The sequence below is a fragment of the Gorilla gorilla genome, chromosome 5 (assembly GCF_029281585.2).
Source record: "Gorilla gorilla gorilla isolate KB3781 chromosome 5, NHGRI_mGorGor1-v2.1_pri, whole genome shotgun sequence".
NCBI classification, from domain to species: Eukaryota; Metazoa; Chordata; class Mammalia; order Primates; family Hominidae; genus Gorilla; species Gorilla gorilla.
In genome coordinates, this window is record NC_073229.2 from 118,124,635 (window position 1) to 118,147,059 (window position 22,425).

Consider the following 22,425-nt stretch of genomic DNA (forward strand, 5'->3'; position numbering starts at 1 on the left):
TACCAGCCATTTAGTCCATCTTGCATGTATTCGAACTGAGAACTCAAAATTTTATACATGAAATTTCTGACCTTAGGCATTTTCTATAGTACAATCAACCATGGATTAAGATTCTAATGGAAGGCAATTGGATTGTATGAATCAGTATTTCCAAAAATGTAAAATAATAGATAAATCAAGTCATTTATATTCGGCTTAAAGCCATTAATTAATTAATTAATTAATTAATCTAACCTTTATTAAATACTTACTGTTGCTAAGTACCGTTATAAGTACTGGAAATACATATTTAAATGAGAGCCAGTATAGATCAGTTATGTTTTGAGTTTGGCTATTGTAATGTATGGTTGAGACATAAATGTTTTAAAACACACAAATATCTATTCTCTCATGTGTAAGAAGTCCAGGGAAAGGGTGATGCTGCAGCTACACAAACTGATCATGTACTCTTGTTCCTTCTGTTTCTTTTCTCTGCCCAATGTGATTTTAATTTTCAGATTGATCTCATGGACCACGATGACCAAGATGCCATAGCTTCAGTTATTACAATCTTGCTTCAAGGAGCAGAAAATCAGAGAGAGAAGGAAATTTAAAAGGTACCCCATCTTTCAACACACATTTCCAGAAGTTCCGTATGGCACTTTCTACAAATCAATCGCATAGCCATATGGCTTTGAAATGGTCTGCACTCCACAGGTTTCCAGCAGTCATTATCTCAATAAATAAAATCATAATTCTATTAACGAATAGATAAGGAAAAATGTATGTTGTATGATTGTAGGCAGTCTAGCCATCTTAATCTCACAGTTTCTTCCTGCCTTCAAATAAATAGATGAATAGATACTTAAATAAAGTTCAGTGGTAGGTATAGTATTTAGGAGTAGTTAGGTCTTTTCCTTTGTAGTGTGGGTCATAATAGATGGAGTGGTCAAGTTACATTGGAAAACCCATAAGCAGAATAATTTGCATGTATTTTAATTAATGATTTTGGTTTCAAAAATCTCCAATATATTGCAAAAATCCCCCCAAGGGGATGAAGAAAGTAGACTAATAGTTTGGTATCAGGTATTTTACTTGTACTATCTCATTTAATTCTCACACAACTCTGTGAAGAAAGGGATATTATTTCTACTTCCCTGATACGGATATGGTTTCAGAAATGGAAAGAAAAATACATATCCAGGACTACATTGCTAGTAATAAATATTAGTAGTATTGAAATCTAGATTTTTCTCTGAGATTTTATTATTTTTAATATACCTTAAGCTGTCAAAAGCCTCCAAATCCAAGATGCAGAACTGGAAAATAACTTTCTCAGCCTTTTTAAAATAATACAGTTAAAACTTATTTTTGAGGGATTCTCCTAATGGTATATCCTTTCATCCAACTAACACTCCAAGGGCTTGGATTTCAAATATCTCATCACATAAACATCATCCTTCCCTAAATCTGTTATCCCAATGTTTTTTGGCTTTCTAGTATCTCTTGAACAAACTTGCTGTGTTTTGAGAATTGCTTGCTTTAGGAGTTCTACCTCCCCTAGCTTTTTCTCTTCAATCTATAAATAGACATAGGCTAAGAGTGCATGTTCTCACTCTCGCAGCTATGGCACAGGACCATACTCAGTATTTCAACAATTGCACTTGCCTGGGTGAAGCTTTATCTGGCAGTAATTCCCATGGGTAAGTACACTCTGTGTAGGGTCTATTCATTGGCAAGATGGCAAAATTGATTAGTGGATTTCTGGGAGGAATAGTGGTTAAAATTTTGACTGTGGTTATAGAGCTGATGGCAATGCATCAGAGTCTTGGTGGCAGTCACACTGAGTTCCTGGCAGCTGAACGTAGTAGAGGTAGCAGTAGTCTCCGTCATGTTTTTCTCAAGCCAGTTCCTGGAGTGTTTTGGACCACCGTTCCTGAAACTTGAGTGTTGAACCACCTTTTTAGCAATTCTGTTAGTTTCTCAATATATTTCTGATCAACTTTTTGTATTATACAACCAAAGATTTATTGTAATGGAGAATTATGAATAATACATTTAATATCACAATTAGAGAAAAGCAAAATTGCTATAATGGAAAGGTAAATTTGCTGGAGAAAAAACACTGGGCCTGGAGTAGCATATTCAGTCTCTCACTAGTTTTGTAACTAGAAAAAGACATTTAGTTTTTTCTATTTCATCTATGAATAGGCATAATATTTATTAAGATTCCATCTTTCTAATTTTTTTTCTCCCCAAAGAAGAGATTCGGTGAAATTGAGTAATGTATTGCTTAAGATCACAGAGCTCCATGATAGTGGTGGTTAAATCCTAGCTTTACACTCTGCCTTTGTGACCTCGACTCAATCACCTACACTCTCTCTGTCTCAGTTTCCTCATCTAGAAATTGCATAGTAATAGTACTTAGATGATAGGGTTCTTTGGAGGTTTAAATGAGTTATCCTGTCTACAAGCCTTAGACATTGTCTGGCACTGAGACCGCTTTGTTAAGTGATTATATGTTAGCTAAAATTGTTGTTACTGTTTGTATGACGATATTGGTAGAACTTTATTAAAACACAAATTCTAGGGCCTCAAGATAGACCAACTATGTCAGAAACTCCAAGGTTTACACTTGCACATTTATATTTACAATAATTATATACACTGATTGATTCTGGAGCACAACTAGGGGTAAAAACTGCTGAACCATTAATATCTGGGGTCATTATTAATGCCAGCCAACTGACAGAATATCTGTATTTTCACACCTTGGTTAAAACATGCATTAATATGTTAAGTTGAATAGGCAAAAATTTATGGTAATAATACAGAAACAGCATGATGTAATGAAAAGTACCCTAGAGGAAGCTCAAGAGACATTTTCTAGTTTCTGGCTCTCACACCAACTCACTTATTAAAATTGGACTCTTCACAGAATTTCTTAGTCCTTTAGTTTCCCAAACCAAAAACCGAGGAACGTTGTCTAGATGATCCATAATGTTTTTACATAGAGAAACATTGATAGTATTTAGGAGGATATATATCTATATATAGACACACACACATAAATACATACATGTGCATGCATGCACACCACCCCCATACCCACTATATATATATATATGGCTTCACTCTCTGGCTTTGTGACCTTGGGCCAGTCACCTAAACACTCTCTCTCTGTTTCCTCATTGAGAAATTGCAGAGTAATTGTACTTACATGATGGAGTTCTTTGGAAGTTTAAATGAGTTATTCTGTCTAAAGGGCACTTAACTAGGCAATTTCTAAGCCATTTAGACTATGTTTGTATATATATATGTGTATATATATATGTATACGTGTATATATATATGTATATGTGTGTGTATATACATGCACAAACACACACACACATATGTGCAAAGGACAGGATGGTTCAGGAATCAGAAAGACCTTACTAAACCATCATTTAGTGCTTGACTTTGAGCAAGCATCTTAATCACCTCAGCCTCTCCCTTTGTAAAATGAAATCATGAGAAACTTAACTACAATAGTAAGTTAAGATACATAAAAAATAAATAGGAGTTTTTAAATATTTGTGTTCTTTAAATTTCACAATTTTATTATTGTTTGAATTAAAGTAGACCCCACACTGTATTTAATCATCTTTATATATCTAAATATTTAGACCTTGATGAAAATACAAAAAGAATGCATAGAAATAACAGAATTTCAGAGGAATCATGAGAAAACATATTGAAAATATATTTTACATCTTGAAAATGTATTTTAAATCTTGATATGTATAAAAAACCTTAACCAAAATACATTGTAGTCGATGATTTGCAAATCTTTCTTTTCTGTTATACATTGGGTGTTACTGAATACTTTCATCCTCTACCCAATATCTTTGTTTATTTTATGCCACTTTGGAAGTGATTGTTTTTTTAAGAATGGATGATATGATGGCTAACACAAAAAAAAACCAAAAGGTCAAAGGCAGTAAAGTATGTTTTTTTTTGTTTTGTTTTTTCTAAGCAGAAATAAAAATGACTTTACCCTTCTGCAATGTTTCACTTTCATGCTTTTTATATTGGCTCAGTCAGGAAATACATCTCATTCACATTGATCATTATAGCACATGCCATCAGGATAGACATAGCAGAGAGTTCAAAAATAAATCAGCTAGACACCAATGAACATCAAGAAGTAATACTCTCTGAGTTGCCTACAGTCTGTAACCCATATATTTATGTCAACTTGAAGGAAAATGTATAGACAGTAAGTGAACATTAATGTAACAATGTTTGAGAAAAGAAAATGGTAACTATGGTTTTCATGTAAGAAATTCAATAGATGTTCATTTTTAAAGAAGATAATTTTTCTACTTAATGTCTATAGCTGTTTATATACTATCATCTGTCCTCTGAGTATGAAATTAACAACTTTTTATTTATAAATATTCTTACCTATGGTATTTACATATAATATTCTATAGAATGTTCACCACAAGCATTGTTGCCAAAAGATTTTTAACTGGATAGCCTGAGTCCTTATACTTTTCAACTAGCTATTCTTGACTCCTGATATTTTATTATAATTAAAATATATTCTATGCTCTATTGTTAACTTGTTATTAATTTCTTTTTTTCAACCTTTCTTTTTATGATTCAATACTCTTTCTTCAAGCTCAAGTGTTTCCAAATTAATGTAATTGGGGTTAACTTGATAAAACTATCTCTTTTTTTTCTGTAGGCATCTATTCTTTGTTAAGATTGCCTGCCTCTTGAAATAGGTAAGACAAATCTATAAAACATCAGATATTTCTGCAATAATCAGGGATTACTTGTTTTTGTTACATGCTTTCATAAAACATGAAATAATTGTTTGACCAGAAATAATTATTTGTCCACTATACCTTCAGAACAAATAAATAAAAATATGAAAATGTTTACAAACTATAAATTCCCACACAAATAAATTATCATTTTTATAGCTGCTTTATCACATGATATTCTGGGGTATACACCTCTACATACATTTTTCATAATATTCCCAGTGGAGCACCTCTCTCTCCTCACTGCTTTACTAGATCTGTTGAAAGCAGGGACAAAATAGTTGATTTTATTTTCAAGTTGGAAAAATGTGGCCTAAAGAATCCATATAATAGAGAAGGCAAAAGGACTTAAATACTATTTGGTTTCTCATTTATTTCAAAGATATTTATCTTTTAATTAGAAAATGAAGAAATGATTATAATAAATGATTAAGTCTCAACAAATAAGAAAAGAAAATTTTACCTGGCTTTGGGTAAAGGGAAGATTCATTACCTTTAAATAACGACTACTTAGTATACTACAAGAATTTGTGTACTGAGGATATCCTGCCCCAACCGACACCCCTTGTCCTCCTGATTCACGCTAATTTTTCAAGACTCAGCCTATGTGTTATGTCTTCAGTTAAGCATTATTTCTCCTTCCTTTGCACTTACCCACCCTGTTCTTTATACCTATATCATCTATAGAATTTAACACACTAAAATTGCAATGTTGGATTTTTACAAAATCTTAAATTTTAAGTTACATGAGGGCAATAGTTGTGTTTTATTAATCTTAGCATCATTGCTGATAGCACAGTGGAAATCTCTTGAAAAATGTTTTTAAAATGAGTTAATCATAAAATGAATTTTATAAATATTTAAGAAATCCTGAAAGATGCCAGAGGCACTGAAACATTTTCATCAGTTGCTTTCAAATCATGTTCTTCAGTGTCTTAGTGGTCCCTTAGCTGTTTCTGATGTGAGTGTAAGTAGGGATCTGAGAGTCCAGCTGCTAACCTCTACTCTTTCTGCAAAATCCAGGTTTCCCCTTCCTTGACACATTGACCAGGGTGGCTTCGCCCATTTCTGATTTATATATTATGGTCTGCATAACATTTTATTTTAAGAAATTAGTTTTTCACTAGAGAAATCAGATCTGAAGTTCCAGGTTAAGGTGATCAAATGACTCTATTCCAAAAACCGGTAATGTTATGTTCTATAACTGCACTGTTTAGTATGGTAACCAATACCTACATATATCTACTTAAATTTAGATTAATTGCAATTAAATAAAATTTAAAATTCAGTTTTTTAGTCACATTGTCTCATTTTTTCATTTTACAGTGCTTTCATTTTTAATTATTATGAATACATAATAGCTGTACATATTTATGGGGTACACTGATATTTTGATACAAGCATAAAATGTGCAATGATCAAATCAGGATAATTGTGTTAGGAACATTTTAATTTCCCTCTTTTAGTTATTTTGAAATGTACAATAAATTATTGTTAACTCTAATTGCCCTACTGTGCTACCAGACAGCACAGTATTTTTCTTTCTGTACTCGGCATATTTCATTTAGCAGAATGTCTTCCAGGTTAATCCACATTGTTGCAAATAGTATGATTTCTTTCTTTTTCTCTTTCTTTCTGTCTTTCTTTTTTTGTCTTCTTTTTTTTAACAGCTGAATAATATTTTATTGTGGCGAATAGTAGAGTGGTTACTAGAGGTTGGGAGGCAGGGGATATGAGAGACGCTAGTTAAAGGTACAACTTTTAGTTAAAGAATTAATAAATTCAGGAGACCTAATAGTATAGTAACTATAGTTAATTAATAATAATGTATACTTGAGAATAGGGCTTATCTTCTCTGATCTATTCTAAGATAATAGTTTAGGAGTGTTCTACCACACACACAGTGTGGTAACTCTGTGAGGTGATAGATCTATGTTAACCAGCTTGATTGTGGTAATCATTTTAAAATGTATATATATCAAAACATCTTGTTGTACATCTTAAATACTTTTACGTTTTGTTTGTCAATCATCTCAGTAAAGCTGGAAACAAAAGTGCATAAAATGCTCAGTTGACTTCTGTTAAGAGACCTGTTCCATGTGATTTTTTCCAATGGTTTTTAACTTATTTTGTAGGATAGAAGAATAGCAGACTAAAAGTGAGAAACCTGGAGGGAGAGTCCGTTTCTTGTTATATCTATAATATGTAAACCATATATCTGTAACATGTAAATCAAACAACGTATATGAAACACAGGTAAAACTTATATAGTATAATATCTATCTCTATCAGTCTTGGTAATAACAATTACATGATAATGATTAAATGATAGGAATGATAATGAATGCTTAAAGTATTAATGTTATAGATTATTTTAAATGCCTTTTTTATAACTCTAATTCCCGAATTGCTCATATAGCTGCTTTCCAAACAGGGCAAATGTTCGACTTCCACACTGAGACATGAATTACAAACAAAAAGTGGCATACTGAAGTGAATAGGAGCAGAGACTTTGGGGCCCAAATGTCAAGAGTCTGAATCCTGGCTTCAGAACACGGACTGTGGCTTTCTGTCTCAATAGGGTCAATAGGGTCATTTGTCCCACCTTGATCTATCTTTCTTAATCAACTATATTTCCATTGAATTTTTGCTGTTATACAAAACCAAACATGTTTCTCTGTCACTGGAGAAGCTATTTTTATAAACCTGCAGAGTTTCGGACAACAAACTAATATATCCTGGTCTTGGTATTTCCTAGAATGATGTCCAAATTTCATCTCCGATTAAATAATTTTTAACTTTTGAAACCATTACTTCTATCTTTAGTATTGCAGTCCAATTGTGAAAAATGCAATTAATTCATGTTTCCCATATCTCTCCTCTAGCATGTATTTGTGTGGATTTCCGATGAAATACACTTTCAATTCATTTAATGTATTGGATATACACCTCTGAAAGGATCAGAACAAAAACCATTATGATAAAAGAAATCATTTTAAACTAGCCTCATATCCGTTTTGCAAGGAGTGTATATAATGTAACAACTATAGAAACAATATCTAAGATGTAATTTCTCCATCATGGCTTTTTCAAAATTTTTCATAGTATCTTTGTGTAAAATCTCAAGAAATGTGTGCTGAGTTCAGTGAAAGGTTTTTAGTTTGTTAAGTAAGCACGCTAAAGGAGTGCCAATTAAGTAATTTAGTGGAATAGTTTTTTATATAATGAAAGGTTGTACTTTAAACACTCTTTCCCAAACTGCATTATATAACACATAAATGGATATGAAATCAGGAAGTTGAGAGTTACCCTCTGATACCTAACATCATAGGGCTTTCACCTTCATTTAGTTTTTTTTGGGGGGCGGTGGTGAACTTAGATAGTTTCCTTATTAAATCTACAAATACAAATATTACTGGATTGGAAGAGTTAATGAATGATAGAATTGAGGTTTAAAAAGTATCAAAATCTAAGAAGTGCAATCTACAGAAATAAAAGTTAAGACATGCATTCATGTTCATAAAATTCACTACAAAAGAATAGTTAAGAAACATAAAGTCAAATACTGCATTTTCTCACTTATAACTGAAAGCAAAATAATGTACATACTTGGAATTGAGTGTGGAATAACAGATATTGGAGACTTGGAAAAGGGGAGAGTGGAAGAGGGATGAAGGCTGAGAAATTACTTAATGAGTACAATGTACATTATTCATGCGGTTGCACTGAAAGTCCAGACTTCAGCACTAAGCAATATATCCATGTAACAAAGCTGAATTTGTACTCTTTAAATTTATTTATTTATTTATTCACTTTTTAAAAGTAAGAGGGGGCTCTTTTTCTACAGCTATTTGTGTAAAGTTATACCTCAGGAAATTTGATAACTATGAAAACATTGTGTAAAATATTAAAGTAATTTATTAATTCATTAATAGTAGTACACTAGAAACATGCTACTGTAGTCTGCATTGATGAGATGTATTGAGCTCAGTTTTTGAGTTCTTATTTTGGGAAAGCATTGAAAATATATAAGATTACTCTAAAGAGTTTGGTAGGAGCAGAGTAATATAAAAAGAAAAGTTGATAAAATTATGAAGTTTAGTGCTGAGAAGAGAAGCCCTGCCATGGCCATAGACCTGTCTGTACACACTTGAAAGACTGCCTTGGTTGTTTTCATTTGTTTATCTACCACCCATTAGCCAAATTTAGACCAAACGTGAGAGACTTATGTGGAAATACATATGCCTGAGTATAAGAGTTATCTTTCCTACACTCAGGATTGGCTAAAAATATAAATAACATCTCAATTCCCCATTCATGAAGATGTCCAAGGTAATTAAGGATGTTGAAGGAGATAATCTTTATTGGATGAAATGCATCACTAAATGCTAAATTAGGGTACAGAACGACCCAGAAAAAAACCTGTACACTGTAACACCTCAAGACCACATGAATCATGTCTGTATTTGGCAGCTGAATTAAAACTTTAAGCCATAATTAAATTACTGTTGTAAGATAACAAGGATGGCAATGCTACAGACTGTCAGAAAGTGTAAAATATAGTAGGGCAAGATAAGGGTGCTAACTCTTGCTGAATGTTAGTCTGAAGTACTGGTGCTAGGCATCTGATTAATTGGATCTCGTGTGACCAGTGTAAATCGTCAAAAGCAAAACCAAAAACCTCTCAAATCAACTATGCTGTTTACATGAAGATATACTAGATAAATCATCAGGAAGAGTAATAATTAAAATGGCCTCTAAAAACTTGTATAAAATATATAGCAGATAAAAGAAAGGTAAATTATAAAATCCAAAGTGAGTCCCCTCCCTGATGTTTCAAGTATACGATGATTTTAACATAACCTCTCTTGATGCCTACCACATTGCATTCTTATTCAGCTTTTCTGTTAGGAGTCATAAGTTTCTAACATTGTGTGTTCGCTCTAATAGGATCAAATGGTCTATGAAAAGATTATTGACTTGTATTTGTATTATAGTTACGAATTCTGTTTCTACTATCTTACTGGTAATCAGCAAGTACTCATAACTTGTGCTTCTTTGGCATATAACGTTCTCTCTCCTGTAGCTCCCTTAACTCCCTATCTGTAAGCTTATAGGGCTAGGCTGGCTGGCTTTTAAGTATAGCATATTTACCTTCTGAAATTATTTGATTCTTTACCACCAAAGTCCAAACAGAACCTACTTTCTCAGGGGAGTTTTGATGACAGATGGCCTCTACTTTGTATCTACTATTTGCAACATCAGAGAGGCGTATGCTAGTCTCTCTTCATCCTGCTATGCATAGGAATCATAGCTTTTCATAGGTACTTACCAGAAAGCCTTTAGTCAGGAATTCTTCAGTTTTGCTTTCCAAGAATTCAATAAATCTGAAATCCACAGGAAAAAAAAAATGGCCCTTTTCAACTCAGCTTTTGCTTTTTAGCTTTTGCTGGAGCTAAATAAATAAAATTCAAAGGTAACAACAGTAGCCTGGGTACTACCCTGGCTTGATGGCAGTTTTGCCTTATCAGAAAGTACTCAGAATGAGTTTCCCACATGATTGCATTACGTTTTCAATTTCCCACCTGTTTCGTAGGACATGTGTAAAATACATTTTGCTTCTGCTATCTCCAGTTTTAACATTTTCCCATTTCCTATATTTAAGCTCATAGAATTTTAAAGTAGCCAATCCTTTTTCTTAATGAATATTTTAAAATAATTTGAATATTCAAAATATAGCAAAATAGTTGAAAGAAAAGTTTTTTTTTAACATAAAAACAAGAACATGTTTCACAGACTTCACACTTGTTCCTTTTTTTGCTTGCTGTAGTCTAAAATGACTTTTGGGCATAGACATAAACCTAGCTACCAGCTGTCCAAATTTCCTCTCCTAAATTGCCTAAATTGAGCCGTTGTTTGGTGTCATGAGGCTAACTTCTGATAATATTTAGTATTCTGCAGCAGTAATTTTCTAAGTATTTTCTGAAGAGATTAGAAGTTAGTGTAACATTGAAAAAATCTAATATGCCCCAAGAAGTAATTGTATACATATTGGTCTAAGTTCAATTAAGAGATAGAAACCTCACCACAATTTCAACAGAAGAAGCTTAATATAAAGAATTATTAAACGATGCTAGGTGTGAAGAAAAATAGTTAACTTAACAGGCTTGAAATGACTATTCTTAGAAAGGATTGGTTCCAAAGTTGGACCTTGTCTGGTTTCTGGAAATTTGGATTCTAGAAGGGTTTCAACCATTCCCTGATAAAAAATGGCTCACAGTGACTAACCTGTTTATGAAAATTATCTGTTTAAGGTGGAACGCCTGTTTTCTTTCAGGAGTCTAGAGTTTTGATATATACTAGGTAAGAGGGTGCCTATGTGACCCCCCTCCAATAAAATCCCTGGCTGCTGCATCTCTAATGATCTCCATTAATAGATAATCCCTCACGTATAGTTGTCAGTATTTGATGCTGAAAAAATTGAGTTCTTTGTGACTTGACTTGGAGAAGACTCTTGTTACCTGGAACCTCGTTCAATACAACTTTTCCTTTGGCAGATTTTTCTTTGTACCCTTTCCTTGTAGTAAATTATAGCCATGAAGAAGAATACATGCTGAGACTTGTTAGTCTTAGCCAATTATGGAAAATGGGGATGGAACTAAGGACCACTGACATACAAGGCTACTATACAAATATAAAGAGAACTATGAAGGATGCTTTAAGGTAGAGAGAAAGTCACTCAGAAAGGACAAATTGAGAAGGGAGGTCCCATTCCAAGGCCTTGATGAAGAAGATATAGTTGTAACCCAATGAGTGGCAAAAAATTTTACTTTGTTGCCCAGGCTAGATCTGGTCCATAGTCACTGTGCAAGCAGGAAACAGCCTTCCACAGCAAAGGCAAGACACATTTGTGTGCAGGCAAACAGGGAAGTCAGTGAGCCACCACCTGTAGGAGGTTTGGAGCTCTTAGTCTGCATTGGGAAGGCCACATGAAGCAACTCTGTGAGTCATAGTCAAGCTGAAGCTGGTGTGTAGGCACACAGATGGGGTCCAGGCACTGCAGGCACATGTCTTAGATCAATAAATGTCTGCATAAGGAGGGCCATGACAAGGTGTTGTCAGGGTCAGGGCCAAGGAAGCAAGGTCACTGAGGGATTTGCAGTTTGGAGGAATTCCCTTCCACCCTCCTCACTGACACACACATTGATGACATTCTATGTAGCAGGAGCAAGGCAGAGCAAAAGTAGCAGTTTGGATCCGGGAAGATAAGCTCCCTCTCCTTCTTGCAGTGCCCTTCCAGCACCTTCCAGTGACAAAATATATATCCATTGTAAAGAAGAAATGCTTAGAGAGTGCAGTTCATGATCTCAAATCAGATATTTAAGGGTACATTTGGATGTGAGAAAAAATGAATTGATGATAACTGGCTGGCACATTTAAGGAAAGCATGTAAGAGACTACCAAACAATCTCCTTCTCTTTTGAGTATTTTCAATTGCCAGAATATAAATCAAACCAAATGTTACTATAGTTATTCCATTCCTTTCAAATAAGTAAAAATAAAATATATTTATATTTTTTCTTAGCTCCAGGTATAAGAAAGACCTTAGTATATACTTTTCTGAAAGTTCTCACCGTTTTCCCAACCATAATAGGTCTTTGACTTGTTCTTGTATTTTTTAATGGTAAATAAAACTGCAGAGTAATGAATATACAGGTAATTTAAATTCTAGGATTGTCAGAATGCTAGTCTTTCCTTGATTTTCTGTCTATAGTAAACTAGCACTGAGTGAATATATAGTAACACAACTAATTTGGGATAAATTGAAAAAAGTGCCACTTAATTTTTAATATGTATTTTGCTTGTTTACTATTCACATTTTACTGAATCTGAGCGATACAATTAGATTTCAGTATTCTTTTCCTTCATTTTGTTCTCCCAGGCTACACTAAATATTTAAATTAGTAAAGTGTTATTGATTTTCTGTTATTTTATCATGAATATGTTCCTGGTCTTATCAGGTTGGTGAATTTATTTGTTAATGGAACTTACATTTTCAACTTAAATTACTTTGTAGTACAACCTAATGTCCCATGCAATGAGGTTATACATGTATTTGTGTCAAATCTAATTATGAAGCCTTGATTTGTGTAATGTGAAAGAAATTATTTCCACTTTCTCTACCATGCAAACAGATCAATTTTCTCATTAGCCATTTCCATCAGTTCTGATTGCTTTAAGCTTACGGTTTTCACATTACTTTGTTTCCTAGCCAGATTTGGTCCTTACTTCATGTGCGAATAGGTTGACTACACTTTAGGATATTTTATTTACGTTAAGAAATGAGCTATGTAAGTCAGTAATCATTATTTTTTCATTATTTTCTTTATCTTTTATATTGTGTCATGATAGCCTTTCTACAGTTTCTAATACATATGTGCTTATTTCTTTTTTCCTTTTTCTTTATGTCATCAGAATTTAGAAAAGTACAAATAAGGAGATAAACTGCAAAGTAGGTGACAGTAGAAGATGAGGAAGTGGGAGGTATAATTCATTTTTGGAGCAAAGCTTTGGATAAAAGACTCTAGGGATACTTATTTAGGCTCTATGCTCTGAAAAAAAGGAGTTATGTGGTGGTGCATAATTTTCCCACAGATCTTTTGTTCTTTGATGTGTTTGATGCACAAATAAAAATGTGAGTTGAAAGTTTGCAGAGTGGAGTTTGAATGTTTACAAAGGGGGCTGTAAAATGAATATGCTGATGTGTGTGAAGTCAAGCACGCCGTAGATAATGGGAACTATTAGGAAGATAGGCTCAGAAAAGGAGTTTTTTAGAATGCCAATGCCTTTGTGAATGCCAGGTTTTGTTTATTGTCTGTATATAACAACCATTCACCAAGTGCATATTCAAAGCATTTTCTAATAAAATGTTCTCTAATAGGAAGGTTGATTCTGTTTGATCAGCAAAAAAATTGAAGTAATATTTACATGATGATACAAAATAGAAGTGGAAGTCTGGTGGCCTCCTGCTTTATAGTTTGAATCTTCAAGACAGTGGTACTCAAGATAGTACCAAAATACATCTTACCTTCTTTGTAGTTTCATGATAATGACGTGTAATTTTCATCTAATTTTTTTTCTTAGTCTCTCTTTTTGTGTATATATAGAATTTGTATAACCCAGACTTCAAAAATTTGAAGGATAAGAACAAAATATTTCCTGTTTAAAGTTCCCCATGTAACTTTCAGAATTGCAGTTCTCCACTCTCCTTCAAGAAAACACTTCAGTTTCCCAGTGAAGAATCAGGATCATGGTAAGATCATAAATTATTTTTGCTGACACAGATATATATCTGAGGACAGCAATAGCATAGTATGCAGTAATGTTTCACAAATATTTTTCCATGAAAAAGCAAATGAGTAAAAAAAAAGAATGAATGATTTTACTATTTCCACCTAACTCAGGTGGTATGGTTGATAAATGACGATGTTCCACTTTTCCAGAGCCTGACTTTCAGAAACAAATCTAAATTTAAATAAAAACAAGTCTAAATTTTTACTGTCACTTAGTTACTGCTGTCAGATAGCCTTCAGAACCTAGACTCATGCCTATTAAGGCCCAACTGTGACTTGGGCAAGACTTTTCTACTCCACTGGGGGAAGTCAAAAACCTATCTTGGGCTTCAGGCAGATGCAGGAGAGGGAGAAACAGACTATTGACTTTATTGACACTGGATTGTCTTTTGGACCAAAGAAGGTCTCATCTTTATCTGGAGTAGATAACCAAGTATGGAGCCTTGGATCCCAAAGTTCGTCTAGGACACTGAGATATATTTTAGTCTCATCAGAGGTATAGGGTTGTATTTAGAGTGATCATGTCATTTGTTATTCAAACCAAGACTACCGAGAATGGAAGTGGCACTGTTGATAGATATCGGAAAATAGGTGAAAACCAGGACCCTTGCATAGGGATGCATAGGGATGGATCTCCTGAATAGGTACCATAAATAGGGATCTCTGGTAACACCATTCATGGTAAAACTTTTCCTCTGTTTCAAGTTTCTCACAGGCTCTATTGTGACAGTGATAACAACTTCACTCTTTTTAAGATTATTTATTTCACTTCAACAGGGCCAGGAAGTTGTTGACTTCTGATAACATGGTTCTGTTTCTGTTTCAAACAAAGTTTGCATAACGATCAATAGATTCTTTTGTTTTATTCTCTTTGTACAGGCTTTAATAAGCTTTGTCTCTTTGGTTCACACAATTTTCCCAAATCTCTAGAGCTAAGCACTCTAAATCGTTATTGTTAGTGAAACACATTATGTATATTATACATTGGCATTGTAATTATACTTTCCCTCCTATTCAAAGTACTATTTTCTTTCGTTTGTATGGGAGAGGGAGGTTGTCTTACAGTGTTTTTTGTATTTTTCACTGGAAGACCTCTCTTCTAAATATTATATTTCTCCCCCACCATGAAGGATGTTTCTCTTCATTCCACTCTTGTATATGAAGGACAGATGCATGCCAATTCCACCTTGGTGAGACTGTGCCATACAAACAGGGCTTCAGGGAAAGATAGTAGTGTTATCAGAGTATGGCTCAGTCTCTTTCATGGGCTCATAAATTTCTTCCCATTACAATACAACAACACAAAACTTCAGGGTGGTGTTAGCTTTTACTGAAAATTTAGAATAAACAAAAATGAATTAGAGTGTATTTTAAGACATATATCTGATTTATTACCCCTTATCTACACTTAGAAAAAGTCAGTTGCCACCTATTGGAGCTCAGTCAAATTTAGATAGGAAACTTCCTTGTGTTCATTTTTAGTGAGGTATGTATGTGTTGGGACAATGCAAGGTGGAGAGAGGCAGGAGACACTGGACATAAGGCAAAGATGAAAGAAAGGTAGAAAAGATATATCCTTTGGTTAAGAGTTAATGCATAAACTATTAATGTTAAAGGGTATAACCCTATGCTAAAACACCTATACATAACAAATTTGTGTGTTTCTCCTCCTCTTTGGAAGGCATATCAAATACCAGCAGATCAAAATGATAAAATAAACAGGGTGGTCTTTTTTGTACAAAATTGCCTTGGAGTTATGTATTCATAAGGGTTGTCTTGAAAAACTGAACCAGTAGGGTCTATGTATATCTGTATATATCTATGTCTATCTAGATCTATATCTTTATCTATATATATCTATATCTATAATGAGTGTTAGTTCACACTCTCATGGACCATGAGATGCCCCACAATATTCTTTCTGTAAGCCAGAGGCCTAGGAAAGTAGTTCTTGTTCATGTCCTTAGGCCCAAGAACCAGGAGTGCTAATGTTGAAGGAAAAAAGAAGAATGTTCACGCTCAAGAAGAGAGAACAAGTTCACCCTTCCTCTGCCTTTTGTTCAACTGGGACTCTCAACAGACTGGGTGATGCCCATCCTCTCTGGTGAGAGCCATCTTTTTTACTCATTCTACTGATACACCCAGAAATAATAATTTTCTAGTTATCTGAGCCTCCCTTAGTTTAGTCAAATTGACACATAAAATTAACCAGTATAGGTTACCACTGAGGTATATAATTGTTAGAACTCCAGAGAAATCACAAAATTAAACTGAATCCCTGTTGCCCATGGCATGTATAAAACATTTACCACTTTACCTAATTTCATTTTTCCACCAGGAAGTGAATACTGTGAGAATAGAAGGCACTTACGTATTAGAAGATGTAAAGATTCCAGGTGACCACAATGTGGATATTCTAAATGCAAGAAATATAATTGCTAATTTAATTATTTGAGTTTGAATATTTTTATTACAATGGTCAGTCTGGGTGGAATATATTTAGAAGGTGATCCATGTGGCCTTTGCTTTCTAGTCTATAGTTTCTGAAATTTGTGTAAAACATGTTATATTACCTCACTAGTAATGGTATATGTGGTTCTTACTTCATAGATCCCAGATAAGCAAACACCTGTGGCCAAATGAGTGTGGTGTAAGCAGCAAATTTGGGTGACAAGACTTCCCTGGTCTGGATGGAGGCAACTATGGATACCTAATTCCATTGGTAATGACAGGATGGACACCTATTGACAAATAAGGAATGGCGTGTTGAGCATTAGGGAACTCGAAACTTGTAATCCTTATTGGAGTGTAAAATTGAACAACTATTCTTCAGGGCTTCCTAGTAGTTGAGTCATTTTTTTTTTTTTTTAATCAAGACTCAAACTTAAATGAGGTCTAGAGTTAAAATACCCTTCATTTTAACTGAGGGAAAATACCTATTTACTAACAGAAACAAAACACTATGACACTCTGTTTTGTAAATCCTTTTGTGACCTCCTACTTAAAGGGCACATTTATTTGCCCTTCCTCAAGTTTTCAGGTGAAGGAGTCATCATTTCAGTAGTATTGCTGACCTCAGTTTGCTTTCTCTCTCCTTCCGTTTAAGGGAGGAAGATTGATTGGTTGGAATGGTCACTTTGAAAGAAGGAACTAAGCCTGCTTGATTCACACTCTTCTTTTTGTTGGTTTTTTCTCTTTGAAATATGCCTGTGTGTAAACACACGTTTTCTGTGGTTTAGTGTGGTGAGTTTTATAGATGCAGTATTCTTAGGAAAAGCCAGTGGATTTTGACCTGTGTTCATACCTGAATGGGACTACTCCTTTAGCACTACAGTTTTGGCAAGTCCGCTTACTTAACAGATCAAGTCATGACATATAATCCAGTTTTCATCAATATAAAGGTGATGGGTTGAACTCCACTGGGGTTACTACTGTGTCAATTTTAAAAGTTTCAAATAGGTGAGGAATTAAGGGTGACGGTGACATATATTTGATTCTATAAAATGCTAACACTCCTCCTGTTTGTCCTTTCATAGACCTTAAAGCTCTTTAATAGTGTAATATTGTTTCTATGCTCTAATATCTTAACAAAATTTCATGTGAGCTAATGTGATATTTTTTACCACAGAAGAGTAAATTGAAACCTCATGCATTTCTTTTTACTATGCATATTGGTCAGAGTCTAATAATTTGTCACAGAAAACATACTGTGTATATTTTGTGTGTCTATATATAAACAGGAAAATGTTAAGGCTAGTCTGATCGGTCTTGTTCTATTTTCTATAAGTTTAAAATCATCAACTAAATACATATACAAAAGGAAATTTTGTGACAACTTTACTAAAACATTCAGGTCGACATTTTGAAACTTCCTTTAGCTAAACCAAGACACACGAAGAGAAAAAAAATCAAAGCCAAGGAAGAGCTTATGAAAGGCAGAGTAAATCTTTTAGGACGATTAGTTCAGTGAAATGTTAAAAGAATATTTTGTCTGCAAGTCAGGTCTCTTGCTGGTCTCAAACTAGTAATTTGGATTCACTTCATTATAGCCACTGAAGTACCTTAGCAAAGTCTGGGAAGAGGAGCAAAGAGCCAGAAAGAAAAAGAGCAATAACACTTAAATGATGGACTTGCTCTCATAATTCAGCACCAGATAACTCAAACAAGTACCTTGCAAACGACAATGCAGGGCTTAGCTTCACTCTTTGCGAATAAAAATGCATCACACACAGAAGCCCTCCAGGAGCTCCCTTGATGAGCCTCAAAATGAGTATTCTAAAGATGTAACAAATGTCTCTCTTTGTTTCAAGAGCTAATTCTTCCATTTTAAATCAAGGATACCTTACAAACCAATGATATCTGACTGAACAACTACTTTCAGGGTAATAAAAGTTGTAATATTTTGCTAAAAACACATGGATTTTGCATACTGGCAATTTTGTTAATGTTAATTCATATATTTTTTTAAAACAACTCTTTAATTATTTTATACAGGTTTTCATGGGCAATATCAGGAGTGGAATTTTTGAATGACCTGATTATTTACTAGCCTGGCTCTTTTCAGAAAACCTGATACTCAAAGAAATACTACACTGATAATAAATAGATTTGAATTCATTGTAAGAAGAAAGAAAGGTTTGTACATGGGCTCTGGATTTAAACGAACATGAATATGGGACTAAAATCTGGCTCCGAGTCTCACTAATTGCGTGATGGTGGCAAATATGTTAACCTCTCTGCTTTCTAATCTGTAAAATGGGATTAATATCAGTACTAACCTCATATATTAGTGTGAAAATAAATAAAAATAAAGATAATAACCACCAATTATTGAAAGGCATCTAATTGTCCATCAAACACTAAGCCAAGTGCATCTTGTGATTAAATTCTGTCTTCACAGCAACTATTTGAGATTGTACTTAAATTCTCTACCTTGACTACATTTTCATAAGTGATAGCTGTCTCTCCTGTAAAAAATATTTTCAAATTTTGTCTTCTAGCTTAAAATGCTCCTCTGAGCTCCAGAATTATAGATCTATTATTAATAGACACATAAGTAAGTACATAAGCTCAACCGAGGTCATCATCTTTAATCCTGCTCCATTCTTGTCTTTATCCTGTTTACTTTGGTAAATGGCACAACCATCCAAACAGCACTTGAGCTCTAAGTCTAGAATTTATTCAGTCACAAAAACTTGCTGACATATCTCAAATCCATCCATCTGCCACCTGCAAATGACCTAATCATCTGACACCTCAAATATTATTATAGTTTCATAACTGGACTTTCTGTGAACATTTTTCATTCCCTCTCTGCGGTTACCCAATCCAGCATCTACCTGTATTGCAGCCGAAATATCTCTTAGAAACTCATGTATATTTATGTTGTCCTATTGCACAATGCCTTAAATTTTTCTTTAGATAAAGATTAAAGTACTTAACTTGACCTACAGGGTCTTGTTGAATCAGGACCTTGTTGACTTTTGGAATCCTTTTGTGCTTTGACACTAGCTCTCCCTGCTTCAGACATACTAGTCAGCATTCATTTTCTCAAATTGTCTTCCCCTACGTTGTTTCAGGACCTTCACTCATACTTTGTTTCTGCCTGGATCCTCTCCCCTCCCTATCCTAGCTTGGCTAATTGACAGCCAACTCTCCACACAGGAAGTAGTTCATTCCATACCTTATGCATCCATAGGACTTGTACTTCTTGGCAGCTAATTGCTTACAGCATCTGCTGGAGAGTTATCTCCATGATGGTGGGGAATGTGTCTTTTCTCACTGCAAGTCAAGCACAATGCATTGCTCATTGCTTATGTGTATCAGTAACTCTTTGTTGAAGCAACTGCAACTTTAAATAAACAAGCAGCTGTAATCTATTCCTTTCATTCCTCGGTGCTAAGAATTGGTTTGAGCTAAGAGACAGCAATGGGGATAGAGGTGTGGAAGAAGAGACAAGGTGAGAGACACAGGCACAGAAAACAAATAATGAGAGATGTAATCATGAAAGCTCAAGCATGGACTGTGCTGCTTTGACATCAAGGTGAGGAAGGTTCAGGGAGAAGCTCATCCGTTCCTTCCAACTTATTGCTACCACTCCACAGTGCAGTGCTGCTTCAACAGAGGGAGGGAGTTGCTGCTATTATTTCTAGCTTCCATTCATTTGAAACTTCAAAAGTTTATACATATTACGTCATTTAAACTTAACAAGCCTGTAAAGTAAGCTGCTATGTTATCCCCATCGTTTAGATGATGTGGTAAAGACAAAGAAGTCTTAAGTAACCTGCCCAAAGCGATGCCTAGAAAAATAGATTCAAACACAGAAAATGTGACTCTAGTGTTTGCTCACTTAACAACGACATATCCTGCCATCAGGAAGCTTGTCACTAGCGCATCTGCCAGTGAGCACTGGCCAAGCAGTCTACTGATGAGGGAAAAAGTTACAGATAATCCAGGCAATGAGGATTCATTAAACTAACAGAGAGGATTCTTAAGGGGACTGCCACTTAGCTGAGTAGCAGACGACAGATATTAAAAGTGTGTTCTGAATCAGCCTTTCTGGTACCAGGGCACATCTTGACAAGAATGATTATGTGTGTGCATGCATGTGTGGTAAAAGATTAGATTCACGAGAAATCTGAAAACTCTAGGACTTTCTTTCTTTGAGTTATTCATTAACCTCATATGGCTGATATGAGTCCTCAGCCCCTCTGACACTGAAACTGTCTGTATTAGTTTGCTAGGGCTGCCATAACAAAATACCACAGACTGGGTAGCATAAACAACAGAAATTCATTTTCTCATGGTTCTGGAAGATGAAAGTCCAAGAGCAATGCGCCAGCATCTATGGTTTCTTCTGCGGCCTCTCTCCTTGAATTGTAGATGACTGCCTTCTTGTGTTCTCACACGTTCCTTCCTCTGCACATGTGCATGCGTGCGTACGCATCTCTTCTTATAAAGCCACCAGTCATATCGGATTAGGGCCCACCAGTATGAACTCATTTTACCTTAAATACCTGTTTAAAGATCTTGTTTCCAGTCACATTCTGAGGTACTGGGGATTAGGACTTCAACATATGAATCTAAGGGGGACACAATTTATTCCTTAATACCATACATTCCATGAACACATAGAGTTATACAAAGGATTATAAGAGTGATTAACTGGGACTATTCAGGCTCAAACTGTTAAGTCTTTAAAGATAAAGGCAAAAACTGGTAGTATTTTTGTTTTGTTTTGTTTTTTATCAGTGGCAAATGTGTAGGCAGAAGCATCCATAGCCCGGGCTGTTCTTTGGTGGTTCCACTGATCGAAACAACTGAGACAAGTCAATGTGAGAATTATAAATCAATTGGGAGTGTATTAGAATTAATAAAGAATTGGAATTATAGAGTCTAAACCTGAAATATGTAACTGATTCATTGCTTTTTTTTTTTTTTTTTTTTTTTTTTTTGGTCTTGAGAATCGCCAGGACTGATTCTCTTGTAAAGAAACTTGAATATGACAGACTTTTATTGCCAACTTAACAGCCATTTTCAAACTCCTTCTTTGTCACATAAGTCTTATTTGCCAAAGAACACTAATTCTGTTCAGAATTTGGTACTTGTGTGCTTCAGTAAAAATGAATCCTTTCATAATCCAGGAATAAAAATATGCTTAGTTTACACCAGTCATGGAAATTGTTTTTTCTCCAGGCTAATTAATGGTTTAGTAAGGGCAACCATTTCTCACCAAGGAGACCCAGTGGAATTGGTGAACCTTTTGGGAATGGACTATTCCTTCTGAAAACAAGAAAAAAAAATACAAACTATTCTTTTGTGACCCTGAATCTAGTTGGGTTGAGAACCTGACATCTGCAACAGCTGCTGCATTTTTCAAATATGAGTAAGAGAGTGAGAGAACAAATGTACTGGGTAGAAAGGCATCTTCCCTAAATTCATGTCCACTTAGAAACTTTTATATGTGGCTTGATTGGAAAAGAAGACCTTTTGCAGATGTAGTCGCACTGAGATGAGACCATATTTGAGGAAGGCAGGACCTCAACCAATGACTGATACTATTTTATTTTATTTTATTTTATTTTATTTTATTTTGATGGAGTCTCACTCTGTTGCCCAGGCTGGAGTGCAGCGGTGCGATCTCGGCTCACTGCAACCTCCACCTCCCAGGTTCAAGTGACTCTCCTGCCTCAGCCTCCCAAGTAGCTGGGACTACAGGTTCATGCCACCATGCCAGGCTAATTTTTTGTATTTTTAGTAGAGATGGGGTTTCAACG

The 22,425-nt window shown here is 34.7% G+C and overlaps 1 long non-coding RNA gene across 4 annotated transcripts in view; it reads left to right on the forward strand.

Moving 5' to 3' along the window:
• LOC129534183 (uncharacterized) overlaps positions 1 to 22,425 on the forward strand; it is a 154,405-nt gene that overhangs the window by 52,795 nt on the left and 79,185 nt on the right. For all 4 annotated transcript variants that reach the window (XR_008680653.1, XR_008680652.1, XR_008680654.2 and 1 more), the window contains 2 exons: positions 498 to 596; positions 4,715 to 4,754. This is a non-coding gene — a long non-coding RNA (uncharacterized lncRNA). The remainder of the gene's footprint in view (positions 1 to 497; positions 597 to 4,714; positions 4,755 to 22,425) is intronic.